Below are 7,805 nucleotides of genomic sequence, written 5' to 3'. Positions count from 1 at the left end.
CTGTGAGCCTTCCAACCTTCTAAGTATTCCTTTATATGTGGTTCAGAGTTCTGGGACCAGCCCCTGAGCCTGCTTGGTCGGGTATTCTGTGTTGTTGTTGGCGGAGCTTTCTGCTATACGTCCACCCGATCCGTCATCTTGTTTGTTCCTCCCCAATTTTCCACTGTTTTTGAGTCAAGTTTTCCACAAACTTTTTTAAGATCTCTGGTAGAATCCTAATTTAACAATTCCCCTCCCTACATGTAATCCTCCTCCACACTTTTAGGTTCTTGGTAATATGCTTCTCCCAATCCCTGAACCTGAAAACTCTCTAGTAATCTTTGAGTCTTCTCTAGTTATACCACATTCAACCAGCCCTTTGTTTATTCCTTCCCCCTTTCTATCTCTCATTCCCTCTTCCCTGACTTTCCCTAAAGGAGCCCTGGTGGCATTGTGGGTTAAGCATTGTGTTACTAACTATAGGTTGACAGTTCAAACCCACCAACTTCTACTCAGGAGAAAGATGAAGCCATCTGCTCCCATAAAGATTTACAGTTTTGGAAATCCTAAGTAGTGTCGCTATGAGTTGGAATTAACTCGTTGGTAGTGCGTTTGGTTGTTTGATGTGATGAGTTGGAACTGATTTGGTGGCAGAAGGCAGTGAAGTTGTTTTAGGATGCCTGGACTGTGTTCTCTCTCCTACGGGCCCAGGCTACTGCCTAACAATTTCTCTTTTAGTATCCTTTCTACCTTATTCTGTGTGTTAGGCATAGTCAGGGTTCTACAGAGACACAGAACCAGTGATACAGAGAAAAGACTTCCTTCAAGACATTGTCTCACTTGATTTGAGAGCTGGAAAACCAACGCCTGTAGGTCAGGAAGCAGACTGGAGGCTCCTGCTGGCTAACAGGATTGCAATGGGAGGGGACTGGTAGGTTCAAAATCTGCACTTAGTTGGCAGTCTGGAGATTTCTGTGGGTTTGTGCTTCAACATCCATAAGTTTAGTAATAGAGTGGAATGGAAGATTTCTGCCAAAATGTCTAATTATAGTGTGACGGTACCAGCACTCTCAATAAACTCTTTTGAACAGACTGATCTATTACATCACCTTAGATGACATTATGGACAATGATTACAATTCTTTATATTTTGGAACAGGAAGTAGTCTAGTGTTTGGTCAAACTACTGTGTCAAACCATAGCTAAATTGACATCTAAAATTAACACCCTCTATCGTGGTTACGAATCGGGCTGCGAACCGGAAGGTCAGCAGTTCAAAACTACTAGCTGCTCCGGGAGAAAGATGAGGCAATCTGCTCCCGTAAAGATTTGGAGCCTTGGAAACCCTATTCAGGGTCGCTATGGGTCGGAACCGACTCGACGGCATTTAACAACAACAACACAACATCCTATCTCCCAGGAGTCCTGGTGTGGCGTTGTGGGTTAATGCGCCAGATTGCAAAGCCGTTTGAACTGCAAGGTCAAGCTCACCAGATGCTCCTTGGAAACCCTATAAAGGGTCGCTGTGGGTTGGAACTGACTAGACGGCACTTGACAACAACAAAATCCTATCTCCCAAGGAGCTCTGGTACTTAGTGGTTACAAATTGGGCTGCTAACCTCAAGGTCAGCAGTTCGAAACTACCAGTGGTTCTGTGGTAGAAAGGTAAGGCTTTCTGATCCTGTAAAGATTTACAGCCTCAGAAACCCTGTACAGGGTCGCTATGAGTTGAAACTGACTCCATGGCACATCACCACCACCACCATTTTATCTCCCAACCAGTAGACCAGGAATGTTTCAGATAGATGTTGCTTTGTCAGCTTGGATTCCAGAGTGGTAAAAATCCGCAATGAATATCTCATGCTGGCAAGAAGTAAACCTGTGTGGATGTAAGTCCCTGAGATTTGTGAAACTGAGCAATACAGCAGAATCCAGTCTTTCCTGAAAGATACATCCTACCAGTCAAAGTGCCCAAGTCTCAAAAGTCATACTTCATATATAACGTGTGATGGCAGATTGTTTAAAATATTTAGCCAGAAGAACAGATGATGAACTTCAGGAGTCTGCACTACTAAAAACAGATAGAATTAGATAAACCTGTTTACTTTTCACTTATTGCTTCAGTTTTCAGAAAGCTGCCCAAAGTTATTGCAAACCATTTGTATTTTCATTGACTTGGTGAAAGAAGTTGACAGTATCAAGTTGCCCCTATTTAAAAGTCACATTACTGCCTATGCGGAGAGCGCAAAAGTCAGAGAGAAAGACAAGGTTACAGGGGAACTTCTTAGAGTACTGACAGGTAGAGGAAAAAAAGGGAACAGTTGTTTATAAACAAAGGCAAATGACACAACATGAGGCCTGGACTAACATCATTATCTTAGTGGTTTTGACTTCAGGATCTTTTTTATTATATAATTGATTGAAATAATGTCTTAGTTATCTAATACAGCTATTATAGAAGTTGTCTTAACAAACAGAAATGTCTTTTCTCATAGTTTAGTAGGCTAGCAGTCTGAATTCAGGTTGATGGATGTATGGGAGGCTTTCACTCTCTGTTGGTTCTACAGGAAGGTTTTTGTCTCTGGGTTTCTGCTCCTTCATGTGGTTTAACATCTCTCATCTTCCATCTCTGCTTCTTTCACCTGCTTATTTAATCTTCTGGTGTGGTGCTATGGGATAAAGCACTGGACTGAAAGGTTGGTTTGAACCGGAGGATCAGTGGTTCAAACTCACCAGCTGTTCCTCGGAAGCCCTACACAGGGTCGCTATGAGTCTGAAATGACTCAATGGCACGTAACAACAACAATATCTCAAAAGAGATTAATTTAAGTCACACTGTACACTAATCATGTTTCATTTACATAGCAAAGACAATCCATCTCAAGAAAATAATATAATAAAAGTTAGGAGGAAATTTTTGTGTGTGTGTTCCTCCTAACTTTTATTATATTATTTTGTTGAGATGGATTGTCTTTGCTATGTAAACATGTATTTTGGAGGAACACAATTAAATCCATACATCCCATCCTTTGACCCCCTAAAATTAATGTCCTGCCCACATGCCAAACACATTTACCCATCGTATCTGGGATGTATTCTGGGAATACTTAGTACTTTAATTAGACAAAGTTATTTAATGTGAGACACTCAGTACTTTGCAAATTAAATTAGGAAATTAAATACAGCTCTCCATGAAAAGCAACTGGATATTAGCAGAGGATTTTGTAACTTTACAATGAAAGTTAAACTCCATTCCTTGAAACTGGGTGTGCAGTAGAGCACCAAAAGTATCATTTCATTTCTGGTAGATTCTATCCCAACTCCTCTCATACCTCTCCTATTTAATCAGCTCAGAAGCTCATTTCTTTAGACAATGAAATATTTGAGGGCAGCAGCTAAGAATCAGCCATCAGTTTCCTCTAATGTACTCAAAATGAATATAGATTTGTGCAAACAAAATGAATTAAATATCAGTGGTTAGGTCAGTGGGTTTAAAAAAAAAAAAAAAGGCATCTTTTCTTACTCATAATTCATGAGAACCCAAAAGACCACTGGAGTACCATTGTTTGTTCCAAGTTAGAGCCTAAAGGAGAAGACATAATTATTGAGAGTTGGAAGCTCCCAACCTTCACTTGTAGATGAGGAGAATGAGGTGAGGGAAGACTGAATTCTACTCAAGTTGACTTAACCAGTGAATGTCAGGGCTGTAATTAAATGGCCACCTCTGAAGGGCCAGTCCTGCACTCAGCAGTTGATTATGAAATATTCAACTCAATGCACAGCCAAATGACTTGTATGTAACTTGAAATAGCTTTGTCAGAGCTGTGCCTTTGAGCGTGCAGTTTTAACCTCATTGAATGGCTCTGATTCTCTCTCACACTTTATCTAGACAATTGTGTTGTCTACTGCCTACCCTATCTGCCAGGCAGATTTGGTCTATGGGTCAAATGAGATAAAGTCAGTGACACTTCCCCATCATTGAAGTACTAAAGATATGATGAGAATCATGATATGTTGACCGCTCTGGGTACCAGTCATTGTGGGAAGCATTGTGTCATTATCAGTACACCCCTAGCAGGCATGGACCCCCACTTCCCTAGCTGTATAGGGAAGGGAAAACTCTGCTTATATAACTCACCCAAGGTCCCACAGATTTGATGCTAAAGCTGAGCGCTCAGTTCAATCACTAAAAACAGTGCCTCCCTGCCAGTGATTTGATGGTCAGTGACCGTAACTACCGATGCGTGCACTTTCAGCTGGAGACTATTCCACGACACAGATCTCATAAATAAACAACTGCATAGAAACAACAAAACACTTTTAGCATTTTCTTAATTTTTATAAGCAAATAAAACTATTATCCTGTACAACTTGTCGAAAAATATCATTGTCGTGTTTTTAATAAATTTTAGCTCCTGTCCCTTAAAAATTAGTGAGAAATTGTTATTTGTTGTTAGGTGCATCCAGTCCACACCTGCTCATAGGTACCCCATGCAAAACACACTGAAACACTGCCAGACCCCTTGCCAACCTCACAATTGTTGCTATGTTTGAGCCCATTGCTGCTGCCACTTTGCTAATCCATCTCACTGAGGAGTCTTCCTCTTTTTCTCCAACCCTCCACTTTACCAAACATGATCCAGGGACTGGTCCCTCCTGATAATATGTCCAAAGCATGAGAGATGAAGTCTGGCCATCCTGGCTCCCAAAGAGCATTCTGGCTGCACTTCTTCCAACCCAGATTGTTTTGTTCTTTTGGCCAGTCCATATTACTTTCAATATTCTCCTCCAACACCATAACTCAAATGCATCAATTCTTCTATGGTCTTCCTTATTCACTGTCCAGCTTTCGCATGCATATGAGGTTATTGAAAATACCATGGCTTGGGTCAGGCCCATCTTAGTCCTCAAAATGACATCATTGCTCTTCAACACTTTATAGAGGGCTTGTGCAGCAGATTTGCCTAATGCAATACGTCGTTTGATTTCTTGACTGCTGTTTCCATGAGTGTTGATGGTTGATCTGAGAAAAACGAAGTCTTTGACAACTTCAATCTTTTCTCCATTTATATGGATGTTGTTTATTGGTCCAGTGGTGAGGATTTTGTTTTCTTTACATTGAAATGCAACCCATACTGAAGGCTGTGGTCTTTGATCTCCATCAGTAAGTATTTTAATTTCCTCTTCATTTTCAGCAAGCAAAGATGTATCATCTGCATATCTCAGGTGTTAATGAGTCTTCCTCCAGTCTGGATGCCACATTTGTCTTCATACAGTCCACCTTCTCCAATTATTTGCTCAGCATACAGATTGAATTAGTATGGTGAAAGAATGCAACCCTGGCACACACCTTTCCTAATTTTAAGCCATCTGGTGTTCCCTTGTTCTGTTTGAACAACTGCCTCTTGTTCTATGTACAGTTTCCTCATGAGCACAATTAATGTTCCAGAATACCCATTCTCCGTAATGTTGTCCATAGTTTATCATGATCCACACAATCGAAAGGCTTTGCATCATCAATAAAGTACATCTTTCGGGTGTTCTCTGCTTTCAGCCAAGATCCAACTGATGTCAGCCATGATACCCCTCGTTACATGTCCTCATCTGAATCTGGCTTGACCCTCTGGAAGTTTTTTGTCACTGTATGGTTGCGCCCATGAGAAATTAGTGTCATAGAAAATAAGATTTTAATTACTTATTTTCTGTGTGTGAAGTATGGGTTTTCTGGAGTTCTGGTGTGGCGCTGTGGGTGAATGCACTGGACTGGAAGGTTGGTTTGAACTACAAGGTCTGCAGTTGAAGCTCACCAGCTGCTCCTCAGATCCTATTCATGGTCGCTGTGGGTCAAAGCTGACTCAACTGCACTTAACAGTAAGAAATATGGATTTTCTAAGGTGTTTTGCTTGAATATAGATGTATCATTTTAAAAGACTGAGTTTTGCAATATTGGATTTGTCAGTTTAGTTTTTCTTACCGTCTCTTTAGGATAAATGTGAATTTAAATTCTCCATTCAGACACACAGAACTTCAACAGTTGGTCACAGAATATGATCATCAGCCTTTGTTTGGAGGAGACAATTGACTTGTCTCCTATTGGTTTTCTCTTTTCAACAAACTGTCATTTGAAGAGAAATAGACCTACAGTCTTTACTAAGCAATATTTTTATTTTTTCAAGAGTCTGGGTATAGGGAAGCACTTCAACTTTTAAACCTTTTTTGTCATTTTTTAGTTCAACTATGACTAAGATGTATTTGGTGAGCCACTGGTATCACCTACCTGGCCACTTCCTTCAGTCCCCAAGGGGAAGAAGCCACAAAGTTCCTCAGGAATACTAAAGCACTTAATGGTTAAAATATCTTATACTTTTCATTCACTTCATCTTGCAAAGAAAGAAAAAAAAAAAAAAAAAAAAACCTCTTCTAGTTGATCAATATGACAAGTGAATAAGCCAGAAGATGGCGTTGAAGATTAGCAACCACGTTTCAGACGAAATTGACTTGTATAGTCTCAGAAAATTTCGTATGACTGCTTAGGGTGATGGTGTGGCTGTTTGAGCAAAATACTAGGGCTGACTAAACTGGGAGTAGAGCACATGTGTCTGAAAGTGCGAAGTGCTATAATGCACTGTTTCTGGCTTTAGCAATCCCCTTCTGTATGTGTATGAACATTTTATCAAAGCAGAATTTGCCTTTTACATGAAGCAGGAAGGCTCTTTGCTCTGTTCATTGATGTGCCCCCAAGTGCCAAGAACACTTCTGACAAGTAGTGGTTTCTCTAAAGTATTTGTTTAAGGAATGAATCCTCAAAAGGAAAAAGAAAAGAAGAAAAACAGGTTGTGGCTAGACTTTTCTTTGAACAAAACCATGTTATTTATTTCATAGTTTCTGATAATGGAAAACTTAACTTGGGTGTAATGAAAACATGGCATCCTGTTGATTTCTGAGAAGGTCTATTGGTTTTAGGAAAAGCACACTTGTATGCATCTCATTGTCTCTTGCCTAGCATAAGGTAGGGTCTTTGGGAAGAGACATTGGCCCACTCTACAAGTCTAAGATAAAAAGAAAAACTGAGAAGTAAGTGAAATCAAAAGCTTTTCAAAAGTTGCCAGTTGGTCAGAAGTGGTAGTGTTCTAAAATCATATAGAAACCCAAGATCTGACAGTTTACCTGAAAATGTCAAGTAAACATGCTCAGAACATATCAACATCTGCTTTCAAGGTCCTCAAATGAGTATCACAGAGTGAAAGTTCAGTTGGCGGTGATGGGGAGTTAATTTTTATATTAAGGACATCTTAGAAAATTATGTAAATAAAATCCTATGTCTACTTAAATAGTATTCCTGTTTTTGACATTTATATCCCAACAACAAACTGTTTTCTCAAAGGTTGAGATTAAAACTTTTGTTATAGTGTGGACTGAAAGTTTGCAGAGGTATGGAATACTTAAGCACTTAAACACTTTGGGATCCCTCCCAACTCTTAAATGGTGAAATAACTGAAACTTTTAAGGAGTCTACATATTGTCTGTGTCACCTCAGATTACCAATTTAATAGCTGCAAAAGAACGTGCCCGTTTCTAAACACGCAGGCACTGTATCTGAACCACAGTTTATAGACTCAAGGGATTTGGGCCATTTCCTTTTTTTACTTTTCAAAGAGTGCGATGTTTTCTAAACACCTCCGACTTGAGTCTGGTGCGCTGAAGGGTCTCCAACACACACACAGTCTTTGGATATAGACTAGTTCTCATATTTGCGGAGTGCTGTAGCCCCTCGGATTCATATTTCCGCTCCTGCACCTACCCCCCCCCCCCACACACACACACAC

This window comes from Chrysochloris asiatica, unplaced genomic scaffold (genome assembly GCF_000296735.1).
Source record: "Chrysochloris asiatica unplaced genomic scaffold, ChrAsi1.0 scaffold00144, whole genome shotgun sequence".
NCBI classification, from domain to species: domain Eukaryota; kingdom Metazoa; phylum Chordata; class Mammalia; order Afrosoricida; family Chrysochloridae; genus Chrysochloris; species Chrysochloris asiatica.
This window is presented reverse-complemented; position numbering follows the sequence as displayed.